Consider the following 17,553-nt stretch of genomic DNA (forward strand, 5'->3'; position numbering starts at 1 on the left):
TGTGGAACATTCTAATGTATGGAAATCGCAATAAACATCAATATTACCACAATATATAACGTCACATATAATACACATTAGACAAGGGGGACAAGGGGGCACTCGTTACGTCTAGAGGAAAAGAGATTTCATCTCCAAATACGGAAAGGTTTCTTCACAGTAAGAGCTGTGAAAATGTGGAATATACTCCCTGCAGAGGTGGTTCTGGCCAGCTCAGTGGATTGCTTTAAGAAGGGCCTGGATTATTTCCTAAGTGTACATAATATAACTGGGTACCAACATTTATAGGTAAAGTTGATCCGGGGAAAATCCGATTGCCTCTTGGGGGATCAGGAAGGAATTTTTTCCCCTGCTTGGATCATGCTCTGCTGTTTTTTTTTTTTCCTCCCTCTGGATCAACTGTGGGTATAGAATTGGGTATATGGGATTGTATGATATTTTTATTATTATTATTTTTTTTTGTGGTTGAACTGGATGGACTTGTGTCTTTTTTTCAACCTGACTAACTATGTAACTATATAACTATGTAACACATCAAACTGAAAAAATAAATAAAAAATGAAACTTAGTAGGGATAGTGGAAACCCCTCCTATAGATATTTGCCATACAGATTAACTACAAGTGCAATAATTCCAGTGATATTTGATTTTACATGTAATACACATCAAAATGATAAGACATTTTTTTTTAACTTAGCAGGGATGGTGGAAACCCCTCTATAGATAATTGCAATACAAATTAACTTTAAGTGCAACAACTTTTTAGTTGGGAGGTTCACACCATTATAGCACTTTGGAAGTTTTACTGTTTAGATTGTTACACTTAATTTTATATGTTTTAGTCACTATTATAATGTGAATTTTTCAGCTCAAAGTTAATTTTCCACCACCCTTACTCTGTCCATGTCTTTATGGACTTTGCTTTGTGCACTGGTGTGCATTCATGTAAGAACAAGAAGGGACCATCTCCAAACTGTTCCCACAACGTTGGGAGCATTAAATTATCCAAAATGTCTTGATATGCTGATGTCTTAAGAGTTTTCACTGGAACTAAGGGACCAAGCTCAACCCCTGAAAAACAACCCCACACCATAATCACCCCACCATGTTCTTTTTCCCTTATGTTATGACACACTTCTTTTTGTATGTAATGCTTGACCCTTTTTCCTGTGTTTGTACTTCCTGTGTCATGGATGCAGCTACAAGCCACATGTAGCAGGGCACATGTATTCTGCATTGTAAGCTACAGACAATATCTTTTTTGACTACAGAAATACTACAATCTATTCATCTGTTTGTATCCTGTCATCTGCTGTAACCTGATGCTCAGAATAAAAGCATCTTGTGGATGGAATCGGTATTTGGTGAGTTCAAACTATCTGATAAGGATTGTCCTCAGTGATTATATCTTATACAGGCCAGGCATAGAGGTCTCAAAAGGGATAGTCACTTCACAACAATTGGAGTCAGAATATCCTTTATTAAAAAATATAGGTCCACCATCAATCACAATGCCGCCGCCGCCAACCTGAAAAAGAAAAAAAAAAACGCCAACTAAGGCAAACTGGTGAATGCCTGGCTTGCCGTTTGAAAGTTCTTATATATAGGTAAGGGGTGGAGCCACCTGGTGACATCACCTGGTGGCATTGCCCCCCCTTGTGACTTCACAGACTGGTGCATGCTGAATGGATTTACATCAGGGGACATCGTTTTTTTTACATTTTTTAACCACCTCAATACAGGGCACTTACACCCCCTCCCTGCCCAGGCCATTTTGCACCTGTGTGCTATCACACTTTAAATGACAATTGCGCAGTCATGCTACACTGCAACCATGTGAAATTGTTATAATTTTCTTCACATGAATAGACACACATCTTTTGGTAGTATTTATTCACTCCTGTGTTTTTTATTTTTCCCCCAAAAAAGTGGAAGAAAAAGTTTTTCTTAGTTTATGTCAGTAAATTTTGTAAATATATTCACACAATTCTAATCTTTTTGGCTCTATACACCACCACAATAGATTTGAAATGGAACTAATGGGATGTGCTTTAACTACAGACTGTCAGCTTTAATTTGCGGGTATTTACATCCAAATCAGGTGAACGGTGTAGGAATTACAACAGTTTGTATATGTGCCTCCCACTTTTTAAGGGACCAAATGTAATGGGACAATTGGCTGCTCAGCTGTTCCGTGGCCAGGTGTGTGTTATTCCCTCATTATCCCATTTACAAGGAGCAGATAAAAGGTCCAGAGTTCATTTCAAGTGTGCTATTTGCATTTGGAATCTGTTGCTGTCAACTCTCAATATGAGATCCAAAGAGCTGTCACTATCAGTGAAGCAAGCCATCATTAGGCTGACAAAAACAAAACAATCCCAACCGAGAGATAGCAAAAACATTAGGGGTGGTCAAATCAACTGTTTGTAACATCCCTAAAAAGAAAGAACGCACCAGTGAGCTCAGCAACACCAAAGGACCCAGAAGACCACGGAAAACAACTGTGGTGGATGACCGAAGAATTCTTTCCCTGGTAAACAAAACACCCTTCATAATAGTTGGCCAGATCAAGAACACTCTCCAGGAGGTAGGTGTATGTGCGTCAAAGTCAACAATCAAGAGAAGACTTCACCAGAGTGAATACAGAGGGTTCACCACAAGATGTAAACCATTGGTGAGCCTCAAAAACAGGAAGGTCCAGATTAGAGTTTGTCAAACAACATCTAAAAAAGCCTTCACAGTTCTGGAACAACATCCTATTGACAGATGAAACCAAGATCAACTTGTACCAGAGCAATGGGAAGAGAAGGGTATGGAGAAGGAAAGGAACTGCTCATGATCCAAAGCATACCACCTCATCAGTGAAGCATGGTGGTGGTAGTGTCATTGCGTGGGCATGTATGGCTGCCAATGGAACTGGTTCTCTTGTATTTGTTGATGATGTGACTTCTGACTAAAGCAGCAGGATGAATTCTGAAGTGTTTTGGGCAATATTATCTGCTCATAATCAGCAAAATGCTTCAGAATTAATTGGACGGCGCTTCACAGTACAGATGGACAATGACCTGAAGCATACTATGAAAGCAACGAAAGAGTTTTTTTAAGGGAAAGAAGTGGAATGTTATGCAATGGCCAAGTCAATCACCTGACCTGAATCCAATTGAGCATGCATTTCACTTTCTGCAGACAAAACTGAAGGGAAAATGCCCCAAGAACCAAGCAGGAACGGAAGACAGTTGCAGTAGAGGCCTTGCAGAGCATCCCCTGGGATGAAGCCCAGAGTCTGGTGATGTCTATGCATTCCAGACTTCAAGCTGTAATTGACTGCAAAGGATTTGCAACCAAGTATTAAAAAGGGAAAGTTTGATGGATGATTGTTAATGTGTCCCATTACTTTTGGTCCCTTGAAAAGTGGGAGACACATATACAAACTGTTGTAATTCCTACACCATTCACATGATTTGGATGTCAATACCCTCAAATTAATTAAAGCTGAAAGTCTGCATGCAGTTTAAGCACGTTTGTTTCATTTCAATTCCATTGTGGTGGTGTATAGAGCCAAAAAGATTAGAATTGTGTCAATGTCCCAATATTCATGGGCCTGACTGTACATCAGAGTCCCCAGAGAGCCCCCCCCCCCTCACATCAGGGCCCCCAGAGAGCCCCCTCTCTTACATCAGGGTCCCCAGAGAGAGGGTGGGCAGCAGAGAGATGATGTAATCTCTCTGCTGCTCGCAGCTCTGCATAGTGAGGATAGAAAAGCAGTGAAACGTTCCCATGGCACTGTGAGGGTGGGCAGTGAGAGATGCCCTCTCTCTGCTCTTTCTCTTGCCCGCCCGATCTCTCTCTCCAGTTCTTCCATGCTGCCCGCTCGATCTCGGGTGCTTCCCGTTCAATCTCTGTCATGCGGCCTGGCTGCAGAGACTTGGGATTACCCCCTAACGACGCTACTGCCCCCATGTCTCCTTTCCTACCAAAAACCTCTTATGGGGCCCCCATGGCACTCCCTGAATAGTCCTAGCCAGGCCACATACTCACAGGTAGGAGGAAATCTCTCCTACACCTCCTCCCAGCTGATGCAGTAACTCCTCCCATTTGAGTAATTTCCTATCTGCAAAAAAAGCGAGATTTCTTCAATAGGCGATTCGCAACGACTCCTGGGATACATGACGCTACTCGCCCAGGAACCCTTGCGAATCGCCTAGTGACATAATCACCTAAGAGGGAAGGAATGGGAGTCATGGTGAACAAACTAAAAAATTATTTTAATTAATTAATTATATTTACAAGCATAAAAAAAATATAATTGTGAAAAGTATAAGCTAAGGGCATGCAGCACAGACAAAGTTCGGAAAATGGGTGGAACTCCGCTTTAACGATCACAACATACAGGGCTTGTGAGAGAGAGGCTCTGTCGCTATACGTTTATAGGAAAAGGTGAACCAGGAGTCTCATTAAGGGTTAATGCAAGGATCAGAACTAGCATCTCTCCAGGTTCTGTAGTTCTGAATCAGAACATTCAATACTGGGTCCAGGTTATGCTAGAGGCCTACAACCTGGCTCACTACACAGGTGTGCAGGGTCATTATATAGTCAGGTCTGAGAATTGCTCAAAGCTCTCATTTTTGGAGACTGCTCCCTGTGTGGGACATGGAAGGTCTCACCCAGGTCTCAGCCAGGGTCAGGGGGCTGCAGCCAGAAGCCACGGGACAGAGGTCTCATCAATGACCCAGCCAAAAGCCAGCAGGTCTCCAGGATTTAAGTGAGCTCCTATCAAGGGTGTCCGGAGAACCCCAATCCTTATGCCAGAGGTGGGCCACGCAGCAGGGCACTGAAGGCTAGAGAGCCAAGTGTTCTGAGAGAGCTGAATGACACAGTCAAAGGACTAGTAAGAGGAGCAGCCGTGCTGCCAACATGTAAGCCAGGTGGCTTGGTATTTTCGTTAATTCATGTTATGTGGAAGAAACCCCTGCGTGAGCAACTGATGTATAAGTGAACAGGTGAACTTTCCTTTATTCAATAAAAGTGGGCTGCCACGCCCTAAAACTGCAGTTTGGACTGGTGCAGCTCATTGTAAATGTACCTGATACTTGAGTTTAATTCCTCAATCTCACAAGGGACATATGATTTACTATTGACATAAACACATGCACACACACACCACAGATTGAACTGGATAGACTGGTGTCTTTTTTCAACCTTACCGACCATGTAACTATGTAAGTACCTGGTACAGTAGGCACATTTCAGGAATATGACGTGTTGGGGTAACAAACGCTTTAATTGAACAAGCTGAAGTTAGAAGCTGATTGGCTACCATACACAGCTTCATTAGATTTTGCACCCTACAGTTTTAGTAAATCAACCTCAAAGTGATCATCTTCTGATGAATTAGCACACCAAAAAAAGGTTCTCCTGATCACTATTTTCTGTGGCATTAAGGCTGTTTGAGCCTTCCCTTCTCTATTGCCCTTGTACAACTAGAGCACTCCAAGGGAAAAACTAGCCCAAGAAACCAGTTCAGGGGATATTCAAGACCTAATTGGTCAATTCATGATGCCACAAAAAAAAAAAATAGAATTGTTGGCATGTTTCTATGGACACAATAGGGAAATAACAGTGATCCTCCCTCCTACACACAAAAATGTCCAAGGTGGTGAGGCTTTTACTGATAGCAGTACTCACATCTACAGCACATTGCAGCTCTTCCCTCTGTTTTCCAAATAGTCCAAGAGGTCCATTAAGCCACAAACAAATGTTCAGGTTAGTTATGTTATCTGCCACAAGCATTATCTTGTGCATCTAATATTATTTTACAGTCATGTGGAAAAGTAAGTATTCCTCGTGGAAAATGTTGACTGTCATAACATATAAATGGGCAAACATTCATTTTTTTTCAAATAGTGCCTACAGATAAAATTGGTATACTGAAATAAGATGATGCATAAACACGACCTGGTGTGTTCATGGACAATCTTATGGCACCCCATTCTAAACTAATAGTTTTACATAACACAGCAACATCCACACACATAGGACACCCAACATTAGAGGTAATTTAATCCTTCAAAGCAAATACACTTTTACACACAGGCACTGACTAGTATTCCAGAATTTCTTCATTTTCTCCCCCCCATGCAGCTAAAGTATGTGACTACGGTGCTGACACTGTGGTTGATCAAACAAGGCTGCTGAGCATGTGCCTGTTGACCTCCTTGTCAGCCTAAGCCCTTGTACACACGGTCGGAGATTCCGACAACTAAATCTGTCGGATTTTGTCCGAAACTGTTGCATACACACGGTTGGACACAGTTGTCGGAAAATCTGACGTGATGACGTTATTTAGTTACAACAGGACTATGTTCACGCTAGTAGCCAATAGCTTTGGTGTAGGAATTTGATCTGAGCATGCGTGGCACTTTGTCCGATCGGAATTCTCTACACATGATCGGAGTATGTCTGATCGGAGCATTTTGTCAGAAAATTGTAGTTGGAAAACTTGGTCCATCGGATACTCCGACGGAAACAGTCCGATGTAGACCACACAGTCGGAATATCCGACAAAACGGTCCGATCGGACACATTCCGTCGGAATCTCCGACCGTGTGTACAAGGGCTAAGACATCAGTGGTTGTTAAGATGCTGGCAGGTGGCCTGCACATTGCTTACGTTTGCAATGCTGTACAACGAAAACCTGTGGTTTTGTGTAACAAAAAAGCAGGCTTGATCCACCCGCTAGCTTGTAAACATTTTTTTGGACAATTGTAAGCCATTTTGACACATTTTGTCAAGGAACCTCTGAAGAACCCAAAAGGCACCCCAGGGTGCCTAGACACACTGGTTGATAAAAAAAGGATTTTCTAAATGAATACAGATGCAGATTTGTCAGTGGAAAAGGTACATTTGTACTTTGTCAGTACACTTCCACAATTACCACCACTTTAGAACTATGAAATTAGAATCCGGTGTTCCAGATTTAGAGCTACTGTGGGAAGTATGCAGATATATTATATCTTACCTAAACCTCAGATATCCAGTCTGGTGTTCTCTTTGCTATTGACATGTGTGGTGTCATCATGCCAAGATCCAAAGAACTCTCTAAGCCTTTGTACACGCGGTCGGACATTCTGATGGAAAATGTCCGATCGGACCTTGTTGTCGGATAATCCGACCGTCTGTGGGCACCATCGGACTGTTTCCGTCGGAATATCCGACGGACCAAGTTTTCCAGCTTGGCTATAAAATTTTCCGACAACATGATCCGATAAGACCTTGTCCGATCGGACAAAGTGCCACGCATGCTCAGATCAAATTCCTACACCAAAGCTATTGGCTACTATCCTGAACGTAGTCCCGTCGTAATGAAATAACGTCACCACGTTCTGAACGATCAAATTTTCTGACAACTTTGTCCGACCGTGTGTGTGCACGGATTTGGTTGTCGGAATGTCCGACTATGTGTACAAGGGCTAAGACCCGCAGGAAAAGAAGGCTGTGAGCTACTAAGAGTCTTAGAAGGGATTTAAAAAAGTTAATAACTTATGTGGTGTGTGTGTAGGACTTCTAAGTTGTCTAGGCTCAGCTAATTAAACCCAAGAGTTGACCATCTGATGCTAAAAAGAAGTAATCGAGAACCCCATATTTCAGTGTATGCATGGGAAGTGTGCAAGGAAAAAGCATTTTCTCTCTAATAAGAGTCCAGGCTATGGACTGATGAACCAAAGATAGTTATGTGGCCACAACAGTAGACATGTTCATGTTCAAACCAAAGGCAGAATCTGAGGAGAAGAGTGTTATAACAGTAAAGGATGGTGATGGAAATGTATGGTTTGGTGTTACACTGCTGCTTCAGGGCATTGGCAACTCGTAGCTATCGAATCAACTATGAAATTTTCATCATATCAGTACGCTTAATGATGTCTATCTGTCTAAAAGTTGAAGCTGAAATAAAATGAGTCTTACAACATAGAAAAATTCCAAAGCACACTTGTCAGGAAGGGCATGCCAGCACCCAAGATGGCTGTCGAAGAAGACGACCTGTTACCTCTTCATGTCAGGAAGGGCATGCCAGCACCCAAGATGGCTGCAGAAGAAGATGACCTATTACCTCTGCCCCTGTCAGGATGCCATTGGTGTGCACGCACCATGTGACAGCTTTTGCCACCCAAACAGGCTATTTAAACTCAGCCAGTTTCCAGGCTCAGTGCTGTCTGCTCTACAGCGTTCCCTGTGTAACCTGCAATTAGCTACCTGACTTCTGTTCCTGTTGTGACCCGGCTTGCTTCCTGACGTTCCTGTTTCCTGCCTGCATCCGACCCCGGCTTGTCCCCCACTCCGCACCTGCCTGCTCCTTCTGCCAGCCTGTTGTAATCTGATTCTGCTTCAGCCCCTGTTCCTGACGTGCCCGTTGTGTATGACCCGGCCTGCCTGTACTTGCCTTCTCTTCAGCCTTGAGGGTGCCACCATCCCTTCTGCTGCATCTGCACTCCTGCCTGTGGGGACCAGTTGTTTACTTGTTCCAGCTACCTGCCTACCACTGCTCTGGGATTTCTACAGACACCTCTACAGCCCGGCGGAGTGCTCCAAGCCAGCTCCAGGTTCAGCGATCCCGCCAGGCACTCGTGCGACTCTGCATCTCGGTGCTTCCTGTCAGCTCTATCAGGGGCTCCAAGTCAGAGTTGTAAGAGAGGCCGTCCTTTGCATATCAGGCTCCATCACCAGGTTCGTGACAGTAGCAGACAGCCATGTCCGAGCCTGTGCGAGGACCCTCTCCTATGGAGGAACTCTGCCAACACCTAGCCGGATTAACCCAAGCGGTAAAAGACTTACAACAGGGTTGTACCCAGCTGGAAGGCCAAATACAGACCTTGTCTGCATCTGCTCCTGCTCAAGCACCTTCCACTTCTGGGATGCCAGCAACCCCCGCAGTTGTTATGCTACCACCTGAACACAGAATCCCAACTCCTGAAAAGTTCCAAGGAGAACGCAACAAGTTCAGAGCCTTTCGCAACGCATGCAAACTCTATTTTTCTCTACAACCATGCACCTCCTCCCCGAAAGCCACCAAGGTCGGGTTTGTCATTTCCTTGCTTCAGGGGGAACCGCAGGCCTGGGCCCACTGGCTCCTTGAACAAAAGGCCACATCTCTGATGGACTTAGCCTAATTTTTTGGCTCCATGTTGGAGCTCAGTTATACGAAGACCCCCAGCAAGTGGCTACTGCGGAAGCTGCTCTTCACACGCTTCGGCAGGGTCGCAGGGCCGTGGAGGACTATGTTTCTGAATTTAGGCGATGGAGTTCTGATACCAGCTGGAACGATGCGGCCCTGCATTACCAGTTCCGCATGGGCCTTTCTGATCAGCTCAAGGACGAGCTAGCACGAACAGGTGTCCCTTCCACCTTGGAGACACTTATAAATTTGTCAATCCAGATTGACCGTCGCCTAAGGGAACGTAGGTCGGAACGAGCCACCGACCAGTCACGCCCAGTATGGATACTTCCAAGAGTGCCTGGTTCTTTCAGTCCCGCTTCACCTGCTCCTGCCACATCCACTTCAGATGCAACTGAACCCATGCAGCTTGGTCTCATCAGCCCTTCTTTGACTACGGAAGAACGCCAGAGCAGACGCCAGCTAAATCTTTGCCTGTACTGTGGAGGATCAGGACATTATGTGAGGTCTTACCCAGTCAAAATCCGTAAGTGCCTCTCAGTTACATCCGCTTCTCCTACATCTCTACCCAATAACTCTGCTCATCTTGCTCTTTCCATTTTGTTGCAGCTCCCAGGAGGAGTTATCCAGACTCCCACTATAATTGACTCTGGAGCTTGCAGTTGTTTCATAGATTTAGCTTTTGCTGCCAAACATCACATTCCTCTACTACCCAAGGCTCAGAGACTTTCTGTACATCTGGCAGACGGATCCACCATTAAATCTGGATTGGTTACTCATGAAACCATCCCGTTATCCACCACCATTGCCAAGAACCATCAAGAGCTTCTATGCCTAGATGCCATTGCCTCCCCTCTGTTGACAATCATTCTGGGTATGCCTTGGTTAAAAGCTCATAACCCCTTACATTAACTGGGTTACGGAAGAAATCAAGTTTCTTTCCCCCTATTGCCTTCAGCATTGCTGGCAAGAGAATCATCAGAACCTGCTGTGCATCGATGTGGAGTCCAAAGCTCGCCAAGTTGTTCCAGTGGCATACCACGACTTTTTGGACGTTTTCAGCAAAAAGGGGGCAGAAACGCTTCCTCCTCACAGGGCCTATGACTGTCCAATTGAGCTCCTCCCTGGGGTTGAAGTTCCTTTTGGCAGGATCTTTCTTCTATCTGAATCTGAACTTGTTGCTTTGAAAGACTACATTGATGACAACCTTAAAAAGGGGTTCATTTGCCCTTCCACGTCTCCTGCCGGTGCGGGGATCTTCTTTGTAGAAAAAAAGGACCACTCATTACGCCCCTGTGTGGACTACCGTGAACTTAATAAGATCACTGTAAAAAAACGTTACCCTCTTCCACTTGTGCCTGAACTATTCCAGCGACTTGGTATGGCCACTATTTTCACGAAATTGGATCTTCGGGGTGCTTATAATCTGGTTCGCATACGAGAGGGGGATGAATGGAAGACGGCGTTCCGCACACGGTTTGGGCATTTCAAATACCTCGTAATGCCCTTTGGACTTTGCAATGCTCCCGCTACTTTTCAGCACTTCATCAACGATGTCTTCCGAGATTTCCTGGATCTTTTTGTTGTTGTTTTTCTTGATGATATACTAATATTCTCTCCCTCTCTAGATCACCACCGTAGTCACGTCAAGAATGTATTGAGTCGCCTTCGACAACACGGACTTTATGTAAAACCAGAGAAATGTGTATTTGAACTCCAAAGCATCCAATTCCTGGGTTTAAGCATTTCCACCGAAGGCATCCAGATGGATCCCCAGAAGGTTACAGCCATCCTGGATTGGCCTGCTCCCAGTAATAAGAAGGGTGTCCAACGTTTCGTGGGGTTTGCAAATTTTTATCGAAAATTCATCATAAATTTTTCTACAATCATATTCCCCATTACAATTTTAACCAAGCAAGGTACAAGATTCTCTTGGTCTCCGGAAGCTCATTAAGCTTTTGACACCCTAAAAAGACTTTTCACATCTGCATCTGTCCTGAAACACCCTGATCCAGCCCTGCCCTATGTCTTGGAAGTAGATGCCTCAGAAACAGCGGTCGGAGCAATATTATCTCAGAGGCAGGGAGCTAAGGCTCTACTGCATCCAGTTGCTTTTTTTTCCCGCAAGCTGTCAAATGCGGAAAGGAACTAAGACATCGGGGACCGTGAACTTTTGGCCATTAAAGCCACTCTGGAGGAATGGAGGTATCTGCTAGAGGGGGCTGCACACCCAATCTTGATCTATACAGATCATAAGAACCTCGAGTATTTAAGAACAGCAAAAAGATTGAAACCCCGACAAGCCAGGTGGGCACTATTCTTTTCTAGATTCACTTTCCACTTATCATTCAGGCCCGGATCGAAGAATACAAAACCCGATGCGCTATCACGCATGTTCAGCAAACCTGAAGAAATCTCATCTCCCGATACCATTCTATCCCCTGGGAACTTCATGTTGCTTCAAGGAGAGTTAATAAAACAAATTAAACAAACTCTAGTAAGGAACCCTTCACCAGCTGGGGTCTCTCTACTGGCAAAGGATGGGCTACTTTGGCACGAAGACAAGGTCTTTGTGCCAGAAGACCTCCGAATGGCCATCCTGGGGCGATGCCATGATCATGTGCTGGCAGGTCACTTTGGCATTGGCAAGACAACTGAATTAGTACAACGGACATTTTGGTGGCCGGGGGTGGAGAAAGATTGTAGGAAATATGTAGAATCTTGTACCACTTGCATCCGCAATAAAACCAGCAGATCCAGAGCCTGGGGCCTGCTAAAACCCTTACCAGTCGCCAGTAGACCTTGGAAGATGATCTCAATAGATTTTATTGTAGAATTCCCCCCATCTGAGGGCCACAACACCATTTTTGTAGTTGTCGATAGGCTGTCTAAGATGGCACACTTCACTGCCCATGAAGGGCATACCATCTGCTCGAGAAACAGCTCAAACCTTTGTCAAGGAGATCGTAAGGCTTCACGGGATTCCGGCCAATATTGTGTCCGACCGTGGGGTGCAGTTTACATCCAGATTCTGGAGAGCCTTATATGATTCACTCAGGATTGAACTTTCATTTTTTTCTGCATATCACCCACAAACTAATGGGCAAACAGAGAGGACTAATCAGACCCTCGAACAGTACCTGCGATGTTTCTCCTCATTTTCTCAAGACGATTGGGCTTCTCTGCTTCCCCTGGCCGAGTTTTCTTATAACAATTCAGTACACTCTGCTACAAAGCAATCTCCATTTTTTGCAAACTACGGTTTCCACCCTTCTTTTTTGTCTAATACAATTCCAGATTCCCCTGTACCAGCTGTTTCCGAAACTATAAATTTCTTCAATGCCAATAACAAACTGCTACAGGAAACAATGGCCAAGACACAGGCATACAATAAGGACCTTTTTGACAGGAAAAGAAGAGGAGAATTGATCTTGAACCCTGGTGACCAAGTGTGGCTAGCAACTACTAATTTGAAACTGGCATGTCCCTCGAAGAAACTGGGCCCTAAATTTATAGGATCCTTTCCAGTGAAGAGATGGATCAATGAGGTTGCGTATGAATTAGAGTTGCCTGAGTCATTTAGAATCCACCTGTGTTCCACATAACCTTGTTGAAACCTGCCATTCCTGACCCCTTTCCAGGATGAAGTTCTGGCCCGCCTGAACCTGTAATTATTGACGGGGAGGAAGAGTTTGAGGTAGAAACAATCTTTGACTGCAGGAAGAGAAGAAATCAGATCCAGTTTCTGATAAAATGGAAAGGACATGGGCCAGAGGACAACTCCTGGGAATCTGAAGGTAATATCCATGCCCAAGATTTGGTTCAGGCTTTTAAGAACTCCCATCCTGATAAGTGGGCCAAGTTGGGCATCCGGAGGCTGCCCTTTGGGGAGGGGCAGTGTCAGGAAGGGCATGCCAGCTCCCAAGATGGCTGCCGAAGAAGACGACCTGTTACCTTTTCATGTCAGGAAGGGCATGCCAGCACCCAAGATGGCTGCAGAAGAAGATGACCTATTACCTCTGCCCCTGTCAGGATGCCATTGGTGTGCACGCACCATGTGACAGCTTTTGCCACCCAAACAGGCTATTTAAACTCAGCCAGTTTCCAGGCTCAGTGCTGTCTGCTCTACAGCGTTCCCTGTGTAACCTGCAATTAGCTACCTGACTTCTGTTCCTGTTGTGACCCGGCTTGCTTCCTGACGTTCCTGTTTCCTGCCTGCATCCGACCCCGGCTTGTCCCCCACTCCGCACCTGCCTGCTCCTTCTGCCACTCCGCTGCCAGCCTGTTGATGACCCGGCCTGTAATCTGATTCTGCTTCTGCTTCAGCCCCTGTTCCTGATGTGCCCGTTGTGTATGGCCCTGCCTGCCTGTACTTGCCTTCTCTTCAGCCTTGAGGGTGCCACCATCCCTTCTGCTGCCTCTGCACTCCTGCCTGTGGGGACCAGTTGTCTACTTGTTCCAGCTACCTGCCTACCACTGCTCTGGGATTTCTATAGACACCTCTACAGCCCGGCCGAGTGCTCCGAGCCAGCTCCAGTTTCAGCGATCCCGCCAGGCACTCGTGCGACTCTGCATCTCTGTGCTTCCTGTCAGCTCTATCAGGGGCTCCAAGTCAGAGTTGTAAGAGAGGCCGTCCTCTGCATATCAGGCTCCATCACCAGGTACGTGACAACACTAGAAAATCTACCACACAATGGTTCAAAAAGAAGAAATGGAGGATTATAGACTGGGCTAGTGAAAGCTTTGTTTTGGTAGTGGAGTGTTGGGGAATTGGAAATATTTCACTTGAAGTGGATATGATGTGAAGATTTTTTAATTTAAATACTGTATTGGAATTGGGGCCATTTTCCTTTATACACTGGGCGTTATCTTAACTTGCATGGCTTTGATAATTTGTTTTATCTGTTTCACTTGTAAAGAACACCTGGTGGTATATGTTTTATCTTAATAATTTGTGTTGCATGCAGAATTTTAGCATATATTGTTATAATGCTATATATGAAAATTATTTTATTTTGTCATAAGGAAATCCATGTATAGAGATCACATTAGGAAGGGGAATGTGGATTTATTTGTGACACTGTAATTTGATGTTATTTGGAGGGAATTGAAGATATATGAAACATATTTTTTACATTAAAAGTATTTTTTGGGTAAACACGTGGGGGGGTTTGCTTGTGGTTCTAAGGGCATCGCAGAGATTTAGTTTCATATATATTGTAGAGAGGTGAGCCCATGCCACTGTTTAATCTAGCAGTTTATGCCAGATTTTTGGAGAGGTAGGCATGCTGATTCCTCAGGTGTGGCCTGGATTCATAATACACCCAGGGTTAGAGCTCAGGGCTCAACCCAACAGACAGGAGGTCTGTGTCTGGGAGTCAGGGGGACTCCCATCCCCTCCTGGAGTCGGAGAGGCTGCATGGGGCAGCCAGAGTGTGCATGTGGGAAATTGCTGTCTTTTGTGAATTTTTCTGTTCTTTTAAATAAAAGCAGGCTACCATGCTCTTAAAAATTGAAAATTCACGTACCGCTTGAGTCTAATCACCCCAATCTTACAATTGGTGGAGGAATGCTATGGGCAAAGCTGATGATGGAGTTCAAGATCCAAGCATACTAAAACCATGAGTGGCAGAGACAGTACGCAAAAAAAAATATTTTACAGAACTGTATGTCCATGACTGCAAAGATGAGTGCTGTTGCCAGTAGCAATGAAGGAGTGATCTGCATGTCTGATTTCATACAGCCTATGTTACCTGATGATCACATTGGGGACTTTTTGGCTGAATTGGAGAACATGGCTTCATTCAAAGTGTGGCCCAGAGGCAGCTGAGCTTAATTGGTGTAGCTGTTTCTCACAAAGGAGTATCGAGACGTGTACCGCTGGGTGGTTCATAATTGAGAGGCCTATGACAAGTCATAAAATACAGCAATTTCCTATGCATGGGTTCCACCATTACTGTAACTTGCACGATCAGAATACTCCTGGCTTACTCTCTTGCCACATGGCTGCTTCAGGGCTCAAGCCTAGGCCTTAAAGTGGAAGTAAACCCATCGATTTAAACAGTTAAAAAAAAAATGGCATGTCGGGAATGCTAACTGCACATTGGCTGTGCTCTCAGCCAAACTATCAAACCATCCAATGGCTGGTGTCATAATGAATCACATGTGCAGCACCATAGCAGTTGAAGATTAAACAGAGGCAAAGATGGCAGCTTCCTTGGCTAAAAATGATAAGCTTCTCAGACCAATACAAAGATTTCCTTCTATTCAAGCTCTCTAATAGCTTACTCACAATCAGCTTCTTGCTGCTCTGTCATGGACTAAACATGCAGACATGCACGCTCTGGCTGCCCCACACAGCCTCTCTGACTCCAGGATGTCCTACGACTCCCAGGCACAGACCTCATGTCTGTTGGGTGGAACCCTGAGCTCTAACCCCAGGTCTATTCTGAATCCAGCCCACACCTGAGCAATCAGTGTGCTTGCCTCTCCAAAAATCTGGTGTAAACTGCTAAAATAAACAGTGGCACGGGCTTGCCTCTCTACAATATATATTATAATATAATGTAGCTCACTACTCCCTTGGGAGCTGCTGGGTAGTTCATACAGTACTGCTAACATACCTCCATTCTTCCAACCCGCATGATTCACAACAGACACAGTTAATAAAGGTTGAACCTTTATTAACAGACACAGTTAATAAAGGTTGAACAAATAACTTTTATTCTTCTTGTTGCAGTCTAGGTGTAATGGTGATAGTGGGAAGTATGAGCTGCCTCCTCCTTCTAATTCCTGCTCTAAGTAGCTACCCAGGCCAATTCAGGAAAGTCTGGATAACATCCCAGTCTACTCCGTCCTTTTTACAGCTACTTCTCGCATCTTGAGGATAGAACCATCCCAGCTGGGATGCCTGGTTTACTTCCCCAGGGTTTCTTGGATGACTTGGTGTGCTTCAACCATCCGGCACTGAGGTCTCTGAACCCTCAGGCTGTCAGGTTTTGGTTCCTGCTCTCCAGCACTGGGGTCTCTGAAACCCCAGGCCTTAAAGCCTGCTCCTTAGAGTCATATTTTGGCTGCTTCTCTGGACTCAGTTTCTTCCCATCCTCCCCAGGAAGCATGTGACCTCCGTTTATATATCAGTCCCACCCCTGCCCATACAAATTAATGATTGGGCCAGGGCCATATACACTGTCTGCACTCCAGTCCCCACCTTCTTTCCTAACATTTCTTATGCCGTGTACACACGATCAAACAATCGGGTGGAAAAGTCCGGCAAACTCAAGTCTGCCGGACAATCCCTCGTGTGTAGCCTCCGGCAGAGTTTTTTGACCCGAAAGTACGGCGGACTTAGAAAGTAGTTTTGCACTCCAATCTTCCCGCCGGACTCGCATTTCGGCGGACAATCCGGCTGTGCGTATGCCAGTTCGCTTTTAAAATGAACAGACTTTTCATGACCGGAGAAAAGTCTGCTCATTTTGAGCAGGTCTCCAGGTAGGTGGGGCCCGTGAAGGAGACGTCGCTGGCCCCGTCACCTGGTATGGACTTAAAGGGGAACCCCAACGCCGAAAAAAATCGGCGTGGAGGTCCCCCCAGGTCCACATCAGACCCTTGTCTGAGCACGCTACCCGGCCGGCCAGGAAAGGGGGGGACGAGTGAGCGGCCCCCCCTCCTGAGCCGTACCAGAACAGAAGGCGGTGACGACAAAGACAGCGGCGACAGAAGACCGTGCCACCGCCTGTAAAAGAGCTATAAGAAGGCGCGGTGGCCCGGCAGAAGTACCGAAGAGGGGAACAAGACCCCCGAAGTCGGAAGAAGAGGGCGGTGGTGAGGAAGAAAGCCAGGCTCCTCCGCTAGTAAAAGAGCTAGAAGAAGATAGCGGAGGAGTCCGGCGAGAAGACCCCCGAATACGGAAGACCCCCGGAGCTGTGCAATAAACTATTTTTAACCTGTGTTGTGTTTTTTTTTGTACTTTTTTCACAGGTGAATGGGTAGGGGTACATTGTACCCCATACTCATTCACATAGGGTGGGGGGCCAGTATCCGGGGGCCCCCTTATTAAAGAGGGCTCCCAGATTCCGATAAGCCCCCCGCCCGCAGACCCCGACAACCAACGGCCAGGGTTTTCGGGAAGAGGCCCTTGTCCTCATCAACATGGGGACAAGGTGCTTTGGGGTGGGGGGGCCGGGGGCCCGGTACGCCCCCCCTTTCCTGGCCGGCCGGGTAGCGTGCTCAGACAAGGGTCTGATGTGGACCTGGGGGGGACCCCCACGCCGATTTTTTTCGGCGTTGGGGTTCCCCTTTAAGTCCATACCAGGTGGCGGGGCCAGCGACGTCTCCTTCGCGGGCCCCACCTACCTGAAGACGCGCTCGAAATGAGCAGACTT

The sequence above is a fragment of the Lithobates pipiens genome, unplaced genomic scaffold, assembly GCF_037356315.1.
Source record: "Lithobates pipiens isolate NorthernLeopardFrog02 unplaced genomic scaffold, aLitPip1_a1.2 Scaffold_13, whole genome shotgun sequence".
NCBI lineage: Eukaryota > Metazoa > Chordata > Amphibia > Anura > Ranidae > Lithobates > Lithobates pipiens.